Here is an 18,896-nt window from a genome sequence, read left to right as displayed (position 1 = left end):
AAAGACTGGAATACCAGTGCAGAGTGAGGTCCAGAGCCTTGTCTCAGCAGGAGGACAGTACCAGTTACAGACAGTAAAGTGCCGTCCGTCCACACACCAAGCAATATAACTAGAACGTTCAGCACTGCCGTCTTTATAGTTGTGGTGTGAACTCCACCATCCACCATTTAAAAAATAAAATAAAAAATAAAATAAATATCGTGATCTAGCTCTGGTCCATAGCCCTAATGCCCTTTGCTACCGTTGCATTAAGGCTCTGCCACTCTTTGCTTCTATGCAGACCAGCCTCTCCTCTGTAGCGGAAATATAAAAAACGTTTTACCTACTCACCAATACAAAAGGTGGTTTGTGTAATTAGAAAGCCTACTTTTCTTAGTGGACGCACTATGAGCCCCCCACCATCAGGAATAAAATGCACTTTTTGGCCAGAAAGGGATTGCTTTTCCACCAGCAGAAAAGAAGAGAAAAATCTCATAGACAAGATTTCCCTTCCGGAGAAAAGAAAGTAGGTAAAACGTTGGACCAGACAGTGGTGTGGTGGAAAGTGAAAATTATTCTTACATTTCAGAAATCATTTTTACCTTAAAGATGGAGTGCCGTGATTTTTTCCCACCCTAAAACATGATCACCAGGTCTTCTTGTTATATAAGGAGGTATAATTATTTTTTTTGTTAAAATGTTGTTTTTATGTGGGCACTCCCACCAGTTCATTAAGTATGCCTGGTTGCCTGGTGGGTGGTGATGGGTGGTGATCCACCTGAACTGAAGCCGCACCCACAGCTGTAGTTGTATGATAAAGGAGGAGGGGTTAGGGGAGGGGCTGATAATGTGATGTCACTATATTACTGTTTATTTCATTGGCCCGTTTGACTGTCAAGGGTTCAGCCTCCAGGAAGAAACCCTAAATACAAAGTTAATACACCATTGCACATAAAAACGACTCCAGGGTGTCTAATGAAGTACTGTCACCTCATAGACACATGAAAAACTGGAAAAATACAAAAATTGTGGCACTCCATCTTTAAATCTTCATTCCATAAATCCACAGTAAACATCATAAACATGTAAGTTATAGAAAATAATTAAGGTCTATAGGCCTAGTAGGAAAGTCCAAACATTTATTATTTTCAGAAAATATTGACCTAACTGCACTTACAGGGCACACACACAGTTTAGTTTAGTTTATTTGGACAGTGATAAAACATGCAGTCAAAGCGATAGAAGCAAAAATGTGACTGCTGATATGAGCAGGTGAGATACCAAGAAATGTCTGAGTGGGTGTTTACTATGGAATGATATCGTGCATTTTCCGTCAGTTGTTGTGTGTGTGTGCGTGCGTGCGTGCGTGCGTGCGAGGAATCAAGCTACTGTATGAGACTGTTGTGCTATTGTTCTTTGGCTGATGTTGGTATACATATACATTATGTAGGATTGTAGGTTATAATATCACACCCCTCAACCAGATAAAAAAAAGCATAAAATCCTGTTCACACACACTGACAAATAGTTAGAAATAAAGAAATAAAGGGGATACAATGCATTTGGCCATAAAGACACAAACAGCCAAAAATAGCTCTGCATGCGTTACACTTACACATATTAAAGGTGTTGTAAGTTACCGGTATATGTTTTTGGTTCAAACAGTGGGCTCCATCTTGCGTCAGGGGCCCTTTTTCCTTAATTTGGGGATTTAGTATTGTGTGAGAGGTGTGGCCCGTAACATTTTGCTCTCTTGTGCCGCAGTCCCTAAAACACCTCCGTTACCCCTTACATTATGCGTAGGTGTGGTTTGGGCGTTACAATGATTAAACCAATCACCGAGCCACCTGCCATTGCCTTTAAGAGATCCATTATCCATTTAACATTATGCCCATGGAACATTATGGCCATGGAAGAGCGACACACGTCGCTAGCCTTGAAATATAGCCTATTTATATTTGATACAGAGGCCAGGTTGTTTTGTGTCCAGAAGCTCCAACACAGCCTCTCTCGTTCTTTTCTTTTTTTCCACCACGCACATCATGAGGATGCACCCAGAACACTCATCATTTCAGTAAGTCACAACTCGCTCAGTTGTGGACCATTTAAAAAAAATCAAAGTGCTATGTAATATATGCAGTTCGGTCTTTCATTTGGTATATAGTTTGCAGGTCTATTGCCTCTCTACAAAACGGTATCAAGCGAAAACGAAATTTCGGGAAATCCAAATATAGGAGTCGGCAAAATGAATAGTGGGTTGTGTGGCCACAAGATAACGTTTACGCATAGTGGAAGCTCCTAAATGCGTAATTCACAGAAAATGTTTATTACTTGCGGATAAAGCATGGCACAAGATGGAGCCCAAAGGTTTATTGGTAAAAGGTTAAAGCTCTGTATTCCTACAGTAATCATTGCTGTATAGAGAAATACATTTTCAGGTGGGTTACACATTTCCTCAAATCAGGAAAGTTTGTGCAATTCCAATTTCACTTGTTTTGAGTTATCTTGTAGCTGAATATTGGCCTGCACACTCTATAGTCTATAGCATTGATTGCTATGGGAATATCAAGCAATTTAACACTTATTTTAACAAATTAGTTTTTGTACGACCAAGTATAAATCAGGCTTCACTCTGGGCCACACAATCAGCTGTGAGAGCCAGGACACTTAACACTACAGCATACACCGAGACATGGAGCTATTTACAGACCCACACTGCGTCGTATACAGTAGGTGTGGGTGTGGGAGTTTAATGTGCATGGGGGGGCTGCTTGCAGTGGAAAAAGTTATCAGATTTTTATGACAGACGGCCAGTTGCCGGAGGCATTGTGTTTTCGGGTTATCCGTCCATAAAAAGCAGTAGAAGTCCAGTATTCCAATGTTTACTGGAGTAAATGTACAAAACTACTGGCATCAAAATATACTACTTACATTAAACGTAAAAGTATGGCAGAACGGTGCAGTTCACAATCATATTACGGGATTAGTAATGCTCATGACTTCAATGTGGCAATTGGTAAATAAATGGTGGTGCTACTGGGTAAAAATGTATTAGTAATAAATCCTTGTGCATGATTTGTTTTAGTCTTGTTTTGGCATATGATCAGAGATCTCTTCATAGCAATACATCTGAAAACTTACAAATGCAAGGTAGTTGCTACAACAAACCTACGCCCACTGCTTTAGCAACTCATATCACCACCCCGATATGAAGGACTGCCTTAAAAGACTTGGCTGATTTGGCTGAATTGACTGGAATGCAGGTTTCTTTTTTATCCTCCAATTGTTTAGGCCCAGTTTTAACAATGAAGGCTGGGGATAGTCTTCAATCCCTAGTTGAGTGTAGAGACAGACTAACTTGTGAGTCTAGTTTTGCATTAGTTATCGAAATTGTAAGTAACTAAAGTTGTCAAATAATGGCATTGGAGGGAAACGTTCAATATTTCCCTCCGAGTGTGTGTGTGTGTGTGTGTGTGTGTGTGTGTGTGTGTGTGTGTGAGTGAGAGAGAGCGAAAGAATATGGCACACATGAGTGTCTGCGAGTGAGCGCACTTTCGTGTTCAGGTTAGTACAAATCTACCAGAAGCACCCCCTCCCCTTCTATTCCTAAACCACATTCATCCTTCCAGGCTCTTTTCGATGTTCTCTCTCACAGCATGCAAGACTTTCAACACCTATAAACCTGCTGCGTGATCATCCAGCCCGACCACAGGCCCCCACCCATATGTGGGGGAGGGGTGGGGGGTGAGGGGGGGGAATAACTGTGCTTGTCTCAGCTGGCAAGAATCAGCCGTTAACCTCAATTTAGGCTCTGAAGAGGTGATTTACTTGCGAAACACAGGTGAAAATTGTCAAATGATCGGTGAGGTAATTTCGGAAGATGTCATCCTTGTACCATAATACTCTGATAAGGAGGGAGGGACTCTTTGTCCAAACACGTCAAACAGTCTGACGTGCGGTCATAAAAATAAAAACACCGTAACAAGGTTTGAATGCAGCTCTCTCACACAGAACACGTTATCCTCTCCTACATTGCTGTCCTGGCTCAACTCAATACACAGCAGATCTATTAAATTGTTGCTGTCAGGCAGAAACCTCTTCTCTCCATATTTTAACTGTTAACGTTTTAAACTTTTTTCATAATGTAATGCCCTACTTGATCACACAAAAGCATCAAAAGTAGCAGATCCACAAGCTCAAAACTTGGCACAAAGCAATGCGTTTTGAGCTTGTAGATCTGCTACTTTTGAATTCTGAAAAGTAACAGCATTATTATTGTAGACACATGGGTCCACCACAACAGAAACAACTAAAAGACACACAATACAAGGACACTCACTACAGAGATACTACAAAGACTATTTGGGCGACTTTTTCCCCCAAAGCCCACACTGTCGACTTGCTTTTCGCTAACCTATGAGTTTTACTTGCCAGCAAGCATATTTTGCCAACTCTGCCAGTGTATCGCAGAGGACCCAAGGGAGTGTGTCGCCTGTCGCCGAGCCGACCGAGATCAGGGATCTGATGGTAAAAAGTAGACCTTTAAGAGCATCAACCATTACTTAAAAGAGTGTGCACACTCGCTGTGCATAGCAAGGTCACAAGCAGGCATAGAGAGTTCTATATGGTGGGCAGAAAAGTAGAGACACGTCATAATTCTCAAAGGACAGACATCTGTGCTGACCCACAGGCGCCCCTACCAACAAACTAATGTGGAGCGAATATAACTCATTTGCTGTTCATATTCATATCATGAAGGGAATGTTCCCTTGTATACAATAAATTACCATGTCGTAGGTTCCATTGAACCCCTGTCTACAGCGTCTTAATGGACTTTTAGATAATTGAATACCCCCGTAAGTAACCCTGCAACAGATCTCAATATATGGACAAATGGATACTCAGATCTCCAGACATACTGGTGTTGGTCTAGTCAAAATAAAGCAGAATACCTTCCTTAAAAAAGATTACATGTGGGAACATCACTAGTCCAAGACTCAGATGACATCATTACATTTAGACCGTAGGATGTGTGGAAATGTCATAGCTAATCCAACCGACGGATTGTGAGGACGTGTACACACGTCCTAGCACATTTTCATTGATATCAAACGAGAGAAAAATATTCAGATTTTTTCTTTTTTTTTGGGGGGTTGGCAACTCCTTCTGCACCATACTCCTTGCTGTTTGCGCATGCGCGTTGGCGTTCACTTCCCTGTTTACGGCTCAGAAAGAATGCCTCGTATCTCCTAATCTAGGGAGCTCTCCGTGGTTTTGACCATGCCTCTCGTTCAAAATATGAACGCGAGAGATTATTCAGCGACTTTATCGAAATCATAGCGAGGTAAGCAAACAACATTATTCCTCCCGGTTTTTATACGGAACAGAAGGGGGGGGGGGCTTTCAGAGTAAAAGCTGCCATATCTGCACAGCACCCCGAGCTGCTATTTTGAAAGAAATCCCGGCGCTGATTGTGTTAACACTCCCAACTCCCAGGACGAAGTTCTTTGTCCTTTCTATTAGTAACGCTGACGCCCAGGACGAAGTATTGTCCAAAAGACGAAGTTTATTGATATGAGAACGGATCGCATGGCTCCACAGCCTAGAAGCGCCTGTTGGGCAATCCAAAATGTTGCGCAAGAATGAGACATCATCGAAAAACTCCCTCCCCTGTTTAGCTGATGAAAACGAAAATCTTAAAACATTAATAACTCACGATCTAAATCATGAAATAAAGATCCTGTGTTAGACGGCGCTCCGCGGTCCAGTCGCGATAGATTTATTCTTACCTCCCGTCGATCGACTCTAGAGTGGTGTGGCTATTGTTAGCTGCTACACACACATTCACAACAACATATGGTCCGTCCGGAAAAGGGGTCCGTGTTTATAAATCGAATGGGCGCTATAATGTAATGGATTAAATAACCCTGGGCAATTAAAGTGTTAAGTACATTCATAAGTACATTCTTCTCATCCGTATCTAAAGAAGCTCAATTAAAGCAGAAATGCCTAGTAACGAATCATCTTTTTGCACATGCAGTGCAGACGTGGTACAGACGATTAGGAATGAATAGCTGACTCATGAAGTCAGGTCAGCGAGTGGTGACATGCTCACAGGTACTCACTAACCAGGAGGATCCATCCAGCCCTCGCTGACGGCCTGCTCCTCAGCGTCCTCATCAGCAGTGATAGGAGCCCCGGAGGGTGTGGCGATCATGCAGTCCACTGGAGCAGGGAGCTGAGACCAAGGGAAAACACACACCGTTACCATGATGCAGCCAAATGTACTGTGTCTATGTGCGTGTGTGTGTGGTTTGTTGTTGAGAGCGTGTTGGTGCGCGCGCGCATGTGGGGTGGGGATGGCATTCGAGTTGAATGCATGGGTGCCTATATGGTTGTTGACTGAGGGGAGATCGGGATGCACGTAGGATCAGAAGAACGCGTGTCGGATCAAGACAGGGCATGGGAGGTGAACGTGTGTGTGTGTGTGTGTGTGTGTGTGTGTGTGTGTGTGTGTGTGTGTGTGTGTGTGTGTGTGTGTGTGTGTGTGTGTGTGTGTGTGTGTGTGCGCGCACGCATGCACGTATGCACCTGTGTCATGTACATGTGTTTGTGTGTACAGTACTTCGTGTGTAATCATGTGATTGCGTGCTTGTGTTTGCAGACAAGTGTACTGCTGTGCTCTGCAGTGTGTTTGCAGCCAAACGGAATTAAAGTGCTCTATTCATGTGTCCGCCCGGCCAACCAGAGATACAAACACACAAACAGCTGGTGCCTCCCATCCTAATAAGAGCAGAGCTGACTTGCAGAGCAGCAGATTCAGTTACACTGCGCCAAGTCTCGTGACTTAACCTGGCATGACCTCTTCCTTTGATTATTATTTGATGCGTGCTTGTGACCGGAAGGTTGTCTGTTTGAATCCCCAAACCAGCTAAAACATTCCGTGAGGGCGAATGTAATTTCCTGAATTACTCAAGTATGGCCTGCTGCTTCATTATTACTAGAGGTTCTGGGCGGGCTGCTACGCGGCCCTCACACCTACAGTATGTGCAACCGCCCTTCCGACCGATATGTCAGAGTGGTTTTGTTATGTTTTTGAGTACCCATTGTACCAGCCTGTCTGTCCCACCTTTGTGGCCATATATGGGCATAAAAGGGCATCTGTCAGTTCTTGTCCCATTAAAGCTGCTATAAGCAATATGTCAAAAAAGAAACCCAGTCGCAATGGCGCAGACAGGCAAATCGACCAATGACAAAGCTTCTAGGAAGATCTTTGAAGGCAGATTGCAGCCCCTAGATGTGTCACAGACACTACATTTTTTGTAATACCAAAAAAAGTAATTCAAATGTTGACATATTGTTGCTTATAGCAGCTTTAAATGCCCATCAAAGGAGATATATGGGCATGCATATGGGCATATCGGTTGGATCAGCGGACAACTGGAGATCTATGCCATATGGATATATCGGTAAGATTCTGGACAACCGCATAATGATATCCGAACAACTCGACAGCGAGCACCACACTCCCCTGAGTCCTTGCCGTGCTTAGGCCTGTCACAATTATTACATAATAGCCTAATCGCAATTATTTGAGCTAATCGCAATTATTTTTGCATAATCGTCAATCGTTTCCATGTTGGAAAAATGTCCATGCCATTTCAAAAACTCTATTTTGACTATTTTCTTTTTGTTTTGGAAAGAAAACAATATTAAAGAAAATGTGTCAGTATTTCTTTTAAGTTTAAGTTTTAAGTTATTTGTCATATGTGCATTTTGTGATTACAAAGAACTAAAAGGCAAGCAGAAATACAAATTGTAATGTTCCAATGTTCAATGCATAAAACACAATTAACACTATTTGTGTGACAATTAATAGTCAAATTTTGTAATCGTCACAACAAGTTTGACGTTGGTCGGTCCCATCTATCTTCTAACTAAAAATACACCAAGTCTCTGTGTGTGTGTGTGTGTGTGTGTGTGTGTGTGTGTGTGTAATCCACGTAACTCGAGAACCGTTTGCCCCACCGACTTCAAATTCGACACACGCGTTCCACCCCACCAGAGGGGGTGCAGTGCCCGGTGTCGAGTCGGTTGGAACCACGGTTGTCTGGAACCGCCACAAAAGGCCTCTGCCCGGCCCCTGCCCAGTGTGGAGCTGGCCTGTTCTGACATTACAATGACATCTGCATAGACTCCATATTTGGGCATGCCTGACAAAGAACTCCATATATGGGCATAAAAGGGACACGGACATAATAACTGGTTGGGGCATTCATTTCCAACTTGCATCGTTCCAATTAGGCCAGTGCCCAACAGGCACTGCTCTAGTATATGAACAATTGACCATGTTGTCACGGAAATGGTCGACAGCGTGACTGATGTTAAGCCACGGTGTCACGTCACCCTATAAAGTATGGCGTACAGAAGCATTGAACAACAATACTACAGGTAAGTAGATCATACTATAAGTATCTCATATTGCGATTAAGTATTTGGAATCATATAAGAAATGAAATGAAATCTATATTTACCCAGGGTATCTGGGCTAAGCTCAAGAACTTGTTTCCAGCCAGGCCCTGCTCATAGAACACATTTCATCGTAGTGGTTCAATGCCTTGTTCAAGGGCACTTCAGCGGTGGTAATTTTAACGTGTCGGACGGCTGATTCGAACTAGGAACCTTCCGGTATCAAGACCGCGCCGCTATCCGTTCGGCCACCGCTGCCACAAGAAGGAGGTACCTAGCTAAAACACTGGGCTCAAGCTACTGACTAGTTCACAGCTCCCTCCCCCTAGCGCCTAAGGCAAGATACAGATCCTTTAAACTATAAGGCCTCTTCAAACAAGGGCCCTGTACATCCCACTGACAGCTTCCTGCAAGTACAGGAAATCTCAGTTACAGACCATGTGGCGCTTCAACTGTGGCTCTAGACAACCGGATCTCCATATGCCTATATATGGGCGAATTGGTTTGTTTATGGTTATTAGTCAAAGTGACGCGGTCTGCCCGACCGAACCTCACCCTTCAGGGAACAGTTTGTTCAAATCCCTGGACCAACTGGTTAAAACTGGGAAGTCAAAAGTATTTACACCATCAACCTGTCAATGTACCTTTGATCATGGCACATTGGCACATAAACCCAATAGAATACTGAGTCAATGCCTTCAAAATAATCAGGGCTCATCAGTAAAGTGCCATCAGTGGGCCTGTGTGATCACCGTGGGCTCACAGTCTAAAGCCTGTTTTATACTTTGCTGTACAACGGTGTCACATGTCGAAAATAGAATACAAGCACACAATTCGCTCGTCGATCTGCTATTTTCAGCATGCAACGGCACGCAACAACAATACGCAACAAAGGATAAATTCAGCAAGTTTTCAACTGCTTGTCTAAAGACAGAACAAAGTACAGCAAGGAATGGGTTCTACAAAGAACTGTAAAGTGCTGCAAAGCAAGCATGACCCGCCCACAGGTAACGATGATGAATGAGAGTTTGGAGGGAAGTGAGTCCCACAGAACAACAATGTTCCTTCCAACAGGCCAAACAAGCCGTTAAGCCGTGACTCAAAGTTTCTGATGTGACATGAAACATCGCCAGCATGGCTCTGACTTCAGACCTGACTCTGTGATAATTGCTGTTGACAGACACGAGGAAATCAGATTCCATGTAGAGTCATTCCAACATAAGCCTGTCATTCGTAAATGTACCACATCTTTTTATACATACAGTACATGTAAGTACAAAATGATCTCTGACATAATATAAGTATTATGATGAACTATTTAAGGCCTGAGGGGGGCGATCACACTGGGATGCGTCGCTACAGGCGCAGATGCTTCAATAGCACTCACACTTATATGTTGCTCTGGGCGAGTGTCTGCTAAATGTCTATTTAAATGAATTAATAAGTGTAATCAATAATATGCTTTTTTCCCCCTTTTTATTAGATTTTGTTGTTCAATTCAAACCAACTATTGTATGTACAGTAGCGGGGCAGACACTTGCAATGTTGGGTCCCATGACAACATATTGCATGCACTGTTGATTTAATATATAATAAGCAATACAATCTACAGTTATAGCTTGTGGGGACAGAGTTATATGCCAAGTCCCTGTATAGGGGACACCTGTCCATATGATATTTGGAAGGCATAGACCTTTAATCTTATTTATAATGTTGCGTACAGTAAATCTGTCCATCGCTGCTTTTAAATCTATATTTAACTTGTGCCTGCCTTCGGTGCCAGAGACAGATCTCCATCTAATGTCAATGCAAAGGACAATAAAGCTGTCAAAGCAGCAGGAGAGACGGTGATTGTTAGACAAGATGAATGCTATAGGTCAGGGATGGATATACGATGGGTACAATTGGGTGGTCATATGATATATGTAGCATTTATTTTAACCCTCATGGAAGCCACGCGCACGGGGGGGGGGGGGGGGGGGGGTACTGTAGGAAACAACAGTAGGAACTGTAGGAAACAACAGAAGCAAGCAACAGAAAAGGTTAGAAAGTGATGAGAGCATTTAGAGTCGAGTTTGTGTGCATGTGCATGAGGCAACTGATCTGAGAACATCATGGATATGCAGCATGACACGTACGTTAAACCCCACCCATCTGTTCACCCGAGTAAGTTGAAACAAACACTAAAAAGGGAATTGTTTACAAAAGGTATGTGGCTCGGGCCTAGCGTGGAGTGGATGTGTGTCAGCCCTCTGGAGGGTGATTATGAGACAGGGGGTTTGATGTTCTGTTGACAGTGTGTTCAAGGCAGGGGCAGCTGGGAATGCAGACCCCAGCAGACCACACTGTCACGCTAATAAGACCAGCCTGTTGTTGCTACTCCAACACAGTGACACTGTATTCGGGCTGAAACCTTTTCATTCGCAAAGCTTTCTAGTGTTAACCACATTAACCCTGGCGTCCCTATGTCACTATCTAGGCGAAAGTTCTCAAAAATAGACACGAAGCGTCACGTTTTGAGCTTGTCGATCTGCTACTTTTGCCATTTTAGAATTTGAATGCTAAAAGTCACAGTTTTGGTCCACCTGACAGAGACGATAGGATGGTAGCTGTGGCGAGACGGGAGAGTGTCTCTCTGCCTACAGTAGAGTCCTCTGACACAAGGATGGATTTAGTATGAATGGTAAGCACATGTACAATCAAAGCTTGTTTGCATGGCAATCTATCTAATACTATGTGAAATGGCACAGGGTAGGACCTTCCCTGTGATGCGTTATTTCCTGTTTTATATAAGGCTCCCCACCATGCATCATAAATCTATTAATATACATAAATTCACCAGCTTGAATACACTGGCGCACTTCAATGCACCATTCTGTTCCCAGTGCAACCCCACAGCAAAGCACAGCACAGGCTGAGCACCGCACGTACGCAACCCACGAGGGCCTGGAGCGCTTTGTTTGTTATCAGCAGGAACCTGAGGGATACAAGAGGGAGGAAATGTAACTGGTTCCCACCATAACTCAGCTCAGTGCTAATCAGTACCGCGTAGCTTGATGAATGGACGTTGTACACTACAGTGTAGCTACACACACACACACACACACACACACAAAAACACAGGGCCCCCCTTTGTCGCAAGCCATAAACAATGACTAAGGCGGGTATATCTCTAACAATTATAACCTCGTGCCTTCAAGGACTTCTTAACATATCCCCGATGTGGTTGGAACACACGCCCCCACCCCCGCCCACCATCCCCTGCACTTAACTCCACTCGTGGTTTCGTGAAATGACAGCCTCAACGCTCGCACACAAAGTAAATCAAACACATGCACACATGCAACATTAAATCTCAGCCAGTGTTTACACTGTGTGACCTCGATGGTGTTGTATGCAAATCAGATTTGCATACAACACCATCGAGGTCACACAGTGTAAACACTGGCTGAGATTTAATGTTGCTTAACCGCATGTGGAAGATTGCCTTTGGCGTCAGTAATAGATCAAACTAGAAAAAGTGCCCTTCTGGGCACAGGTCTCCACCAGGAGGATAGGACTGTGAGATGTTTGGCAAAATGTTTAGGATTAATATAAACATGTTTTTGAGGCATTTGTTCCAAAAATGTGTTTTGCAAAAATCAACCTGTTGGTGGCGCTATAACAGGCCAATGTGAAAAGGGTGGGATATATTCCTCAGCCTAGTAAGAAAATGTGTGAAAGATTTCACGTAAATTGCATGCTGCGTTCATGATTTGAGGCTTTTGTTCAAAACGGGGCAATCTTGCAAACTGTGAAAGCCAATTATAGCCAATTAGGATGGAATATGAAATATCGGACAGATCCGACTTGAGCACATGACCATAGAGATACTGTGTAACGATTTGTGAGATTTTTGGACAGAATCTGGAGGAGTAATATCAAAAAATGTGTTTTACAAAAGTCGGCCTCCTGGTGGCGCTATAAAAGGCAGATGCGGAAAATGCAGGTCAACGGTTTGTCCTTGGCCTCTAGGGAGTGTGCATGCAACGTTTCACGCAGATCGGTGCAGTTTTAGGTACAAAATGTGAAAAGCTGCCTCATGGTGGCGCTATAACAGGCCGTTCTGGAAAATGTGGGGCAGAGGTTCATCGTTGGCATCCAGGGAGTGTGTGTGCAAAGTTTGGCATCGACCGGGTTAACGGTGCCGGAGATTAGCTGGTAACGGACGGACGGAAGGACAGACGGACGGACACACACACACACACACACACACACACGGACGGAGTGCAAAACATACTCTCTCCCCATGCCTTCGGCCTGGTGGAGACAACAAACATGAAATACAATAAAAAATCATGATTGAAGACCACAAGACATGAAGACAACACCAGAGATTCCATTACTCTTCCAAATTATTTGTAATATATTGGTTTGCTTTGACTTGCGTTTCCAGTAGTTTTCGTGTAACATTATGGTGGTAATTTTTGGCAGCACACTTACATGTGTTCTCCTTGTGCTTACTACAGTCCCTATATAACGTTAACGTTACAATCCGGGACTTATTTTAATTCAGTTCAAATTGTGGTGTGGCAGGTGTGCAGATATGAAAAGAAGGTAGGATGTCCGCACACCGTTAGGATTCAACGTTACGACCCTATCGGGTCTTCATCAGGAATTAATTACAACTTTCTTTTTTTTGAGATGTGCATGCTTCCATTTTGGATCTTATCTTAGGTGTGCAGATCAGTATGCCTGGATAGGACATGCCCAATGTCAGCACAAAAATGTAGCCTGTTATAAATAACTCTACATGTAGTATATCAAAATTATCATAATCTAACCTGAGGCACTTTATCGCGTGCCATCCCGATTCCCGTCACTCTCCCGCCTTTCCTATCCTCTTTCACTGTCACTCTCTGAAATACATAATTGTACACTATGTGCCGTCTACACACTTTTGTGTGCATTATTATTATTATTATCATTATTATTATTAAAAATAAAATGTGTAGTTCTTGATTCAATATATAAGATATTTGATATGCATTTGATCAGACCTCAGCCCATTCAACTCCATATGACTCATATTTCCTTCAAATGATTGGGCTGATGACCTTAATCTTTTTCGACACGTTATTTCATGAATGGATTTCATGGATAACATGAATGGACTCCTGGATGCAAAATTACATAAGAATATCCACATAATAAAACTAGATAAAGTGCCCCTCGGGGCACGGGTCTCCACAAGGGTAGGTCAGGTTGTGACCTGCTGGTGGCGCTATAATAGGCCAATGTGAAAAGGGTGCCAGTTATTCTTACGCCTTGGATGGCAATTGGATGATTTGAGGCATTTTGTTCCAAAAATGTGTTTTGCAAAAGTTCACCTGTTGGTGGTGCTATAACAGGCCAATGTTAAAAGGGTGGGATATATTCCTCAGCTTAGTAGGAAAGTCTGTGAAAGATTTCACGTAAATTGCACGCTGCGTTCATGATTTGAGGCATTTTGTTCCAAAAATGTGTTTAGCAAAACTCCACCCTTTGGTGGCGCTATAACAGGCCAATGTCAAAAGGGTGGGATATATTCCTCAGCCTAGTAGGAAAGTCGGTGAAAGATTTCACATAAATTGCACGCTGCTTTCATGATTTGAGGCTTTTCGTTCAAAACGGGCCAATCCTGCAAACTTTGAAAGCCAATTAGCATGGAATATAAAATATCGAACAGTTCCGACTATAGAGATAGTGTGTAACGATTTGCGGGATCTTTGGACAGAATCTGGAGGAGTAATATCAAAAAATGTGTTTTTCAAAAGTCGGCCTCCTGGTGGCCGTTCTGGAAAATTTGGGCAGAGGTTCATTGCTGGCATCCAGGGAGTGTGTGTGCAAAATTTGGCATCGACCGGGTTAACGGTGCCGGAGATTAGCTGTACACAGACAGACGGATGGACGGACACACGGACGCACGGACGGAGTGCAAAACATACTCTCCTATGCCTTTGGCCTGGTGGAGACAATAACTACATAAACAGCTTGCAAACGACACTGCCAACATTTAAGATTTAGCTGACGCCCTAATGCAGAACAATTTGAACTAAACAAAAATACAGCAAGCTCAAGCAACCAAGGGTAAAAGGATTCCTCGCTCTTCTTCAAAGATAGTCATCAAATGAGGAGGTGAGGATTAATAGCTTGCACAGCATGTAGTTGCACGCTGATGGCATTTTATTGCCATAAACATACAGTAATAGTTACTTTCATTCTTTGTAGACTCTCGTCATGTGTATGATGTGTCAATGTGCCAAGATACAGTGCAGCACATTGGCACTCAGCCCTGGGAACCTAGGCCTTCTTGACCATAATCAGATCTCACAGGAAACATTTGCTGTTATTATTTTATCAACATGAGCCGCTTCCATGGAAGCTTGTGATATGAGTCTGTGATAACCGAAAATAATAAATGTAATATGTCATTGAATGCCATGTTGGTTCTTGTTGGTGGTTCTTATCATAGTAATTGTACAATAGAGACTAGGATAAAGTCAGAAGCATTTTTATAAATGAGGCCCTAGTACTGGGCCCACAGTGGAGTCAGTACTGGACTGGATAATGACAGTATAGCCGAGTCAGGAATCCATGTAGCCGAGTCATGACTGGGTTCCATAGTGTATCAAAATCTTAGTTTGAACACATGCACACACGGTGCACGCACGCACACGTGCACTCTTTACTCTCACTGCCTCTCTCTTTCTCTCTGTCTGTGCCTTTCACTTTATCCCTTCCCTCTCTCCAACTCTCTGCTTTCCATTCTGTTGTCTCTCTTTCTCCCTTTCCCTAGCCCCCCTACACGCTCACTCTTTCTCTCTCTGTTTCTCACAGGCTAGCCTGTAGCCACCTCTGATTTGCATACAACACCATCGAGGTCACACAGTGTAAACACTGGCTGAGATTTAATGTTGCTTAACCGCATGTGGAAGATTGCCTTTGGCGTCAGTAATAGATCAAACAAACATGAAATACAATAAAAAATCATGATTGAAGACCACAAGACATGAAGACAACACCAGAGATTCCATTACTCTTCCAAATTATTTGTAATATATTGGTTTGCTTTGACTTGCGTTTCCAGTAGTTTTCGTGTAACATTATGGTGGTAATTTTTGGCAGCACACTTAAATGTGTTCTTCCACATGCGGTTAAGGAGGTTGTGGCTTATCTTATCTTGTTCTAGCACAAGCACCTCTCAACATTCAGGAACAGACTCAAACATTAAAGCCTACATAGGATACTGCAAAATAATTTAAACATTTTTCAGCTTCGCCACATCTTACCAAACTGAACAAAGTTCAAAATGTAGTTTTGTCCAATATGTATGGTAGAGTACGGTAACGGTATGTTATTACAATATACAATTGGGGTGGTTGTGTTTGGTCTCCCTGCTCTTCTAGGTGTCTAGGTGAGACATGGCCTATTTCTGGTTTGACACGAATTTTGGCCTGAAAGTCAACATTCACATACATATTACATATTGCAGCTTTAAGAAAAAGTAGCAATACCACAATACTCTGTTACATGTATTCTTATGCATAATATGCATAATAATATGCATATGTCACTCAGAGAGGGATTATAGAGGTGGACAATTGCAGGCAGATTGCAGAAATATAACTATATAAATCACAAGTGCAATGAGTGTCTGAACAATAACACACAATGTATGCATTGGTGTCTGGACGATCGGCTTGTTAGAGAATCTTGGAGGCACAAGAAATGTCAAAATTTACTTTGGCAAGTTCATTGGTTTGCTCCACAATTACATATTTTTGTTCTTATTGACCTGCATATTCAACTTAATTTCGAGTACGCTGCGATCTCAATTGCTCAGCTGTCACCAGTATCAAGTCAAATAGGACAATGTCAAGTTAGATGAAAGAATAAGGGTGGCGTACGGGTGGTGCAGTGGTGAAGTGCCTGGCCATCACAGCGGAGGCCTGGGGTTTGAATCCACCGCGTGCACCCGGCTTTGTCAAATGTCTTTATGAACACTATGGGTTTTTGCTTATGTCAAATACACAAAGTAATAATTCATTTTTAGAGAACACCTCCACAGATTAGACTGAACCACATTAAGTGTCTCCACCCAACCCAACAACCCGATAACCCTTCAGGCTGTTATGATTGGCCCATGTTCGGGCGAGGGAACCCAGGCAGGGAGGACGATAATTCGTCACTGAATGTACTCCTGCGGGCTGGGGCGGCACCTGTCAGCATGGAGAGTTGGGTGCGAGGAGTATAGGACGTCCTCCTGGTGGGGGCTCCTCACTGGCGCAGGTGAGTCAGTAGGATACAACAGCAGTGATAACACACAAAATTCACACATGTAATGTCTGAGGGGAGGAATTAATCGGCATAATGACTAAACTGGGGAGAAAAGCGAAAAAATAAGAAAAACAATGACACCAAATGATTAATGGTTCGTATTGGTTCAAATGTTCAACATTTCTGAGCTGAGTGAATGAGCTAGCATAAGTACATGAATGCACATGATTTACTATACATCAATAGAAATCATAACAGCCTGAAGGGTTATCGGGTTGTTGGGTTGGGTGGAGACACTTAATGTGGTTCAGTCTAATCTGTGGAGGTGTTCTCTAAAAATGAATTATTACTTTGTGTATTTGACATAAGCAAAAACCCTGGGGTTTGGGGTTGCTGGGTGGAGACGCTGATGGGGGGGGGGGTGTGTGTAGTGAGTGTCTGTCTTGGTGGGACAGAGGGAGGCTCTCTGAAAGGGTGTTTATTGTATTAGTAGTCTGATAGTAATGTCTGTTCTTTACTGTGGTCTCTCCTCACCTGGAGTTTGGTGCCAGAGAGCATTGATAATGAGAGGGATGGGAGGGTGTGGGTTGGCGTGCTAATGACAGTAAGGTGTGTGTGTGTGTGTGTGTGTGTGTGTGTGTGTGTGTGTGTGTGTGTGTGTGTGTGTGTGTGTGTGTGTGTGTGTGTGTGTGTGTGTGTGTGTGTGTGTGTGTGTGTGTTCCCAAGTATGTCTGGGTGTGTGGGTGCTGTGGTGCATACATATGTTTGGACTGCATGTCTGGATCTTGTGTATGGGTGCGTGAGTGTGTGTGTGTGTGTGTGTGTGTGTGCGCGCGTGCGTAAATGTCTGCCGTTGTCTACATCTGTCTATTTGTACATGCATTTACAAGTGAGTTTGCGCACATCGCACAAACTCACTTGTAAATGCATGTACAAATAGTGTGGCCTATACAGTATGTGTGTGTGTGTGTGTGTGTGTGTGTGCGCGTGCGTGCGTGCGTGCGTGCGTGCAGGTCTGCATCTGTCTGTTTGTACATGCATTTATGAACAAAGGTACTGTATTTCTGTAGATGTACACGTGTGTGGTCCCATATTTGTGTCTCGTCTGTCAAGCATGTGTTGTTATGCGTTTATTTGAGCATGTTTTTTTCTGTATACATGTGTGTTTACTGCTTACTGTAAATCGCTCTGGATTAAGTGTCTGCTAAATGCCCAAATTGGAAATTGTACTGTACATGCATGATTTTTTCTGTGATCATCATGTATGCGTGTGTGTCCATGCATACGTTTCTTTCTGTACATGTATATAACTCAAAAATACGTATTTATCATTGATGTTAAATCAAACCACTTTTGTACAAACAATGTATTTCCTTTGAACTTGGTTATGCTCTCTGTTTAATTTATTTTTTCATTGATCAGTTTTGTTTCTTTTTGGTGTTTGTTTACATTTGTGACCTTGAGACCACACGGGACAAACACACATTCAATTTGTGCCTATTAAAAATAAATCTGGCTGTCCTTATTCCTTGCATCTATCTACACACAAAAACACACATATAACCACACACACACACACAGCATGCATCTACTTTCTATTTTCCCAAATTCCTACACTCTGTTAGCTATACGCACAGTCGCGCGCACACACACACACACACACACACACACACACAAGTGGGGCCTCCCCAAGCTTGTGCTACTGCAAATTACTGAGTGACATAAGCACATAAACACGCATTTTTCACAGCAGAACATCCCCACACCCCCTGTCCACTCGCACGCGCACAAAACACTATATTGACAAATACATATATGTACACGCATAATAACACACAACATTCACACACACACACGCACACGCACGCACACACACACACACACACACACACACACCACGCCCTTCAGCAGCCGCATGCCACTTCTGTCCAACTTAACTCGATTTAAAAGTGTCAGCAAGTTTGAACAAACAAAATGATTTAGTAGAAGAGTCAAGTGGTTTTCAAACACGGCCGCTTAGCAATTCATCAGAGACTACATGTGAAGTGATGATTAGCAGTCAAGTCACCAAACACACACACACATTTGTACTGCTATACTTGCGAGGACATCAACATTACGACAGCAATTTCATAAATGCCATTTTTACC

General features: G+C 43.0%; 1 protein-coding gene across 2 annotated transcripts in view; it reads right to left on the bottom strand.

Moving 5' to 3' along the window:
* esr2b (estrogen receptor 2b) overlaps nt 1-18,896 on the bottom strand; it is a 151,649-nt gene that overhangs the window by 105,769 nt on the left and 26,984 nt on the right. Inside the window, exon 3 of one of the 2 annotated variants that reach the window (XM_079527190.1) lies at nt 6,109-6,217. The gene's annotated coding sequence lies outside the window, so the exon portion shown is untranslated. Of the gene's footprint in view, nt 1-6,108; nt 6,280-18,896 lie in introns of those variants that run through there. The other variant, XM_079527189.1, reaches the window with a different exon arrangement.

Source organism: Electrona antarctica (genome assembly GCF_951216825.1).
Source record: "Electrona antarctica genome assembly, chromosome: 18".
Lineage (NCBI taxonomy): Eukaryota > Metazoa > Chordata > Actinopteri > Myctophiformes > Myctophidae > Electrona > Electrona antarctica.
This window is presented reverse-complemented; position numbering and strand designations above follow the sequence as displayed.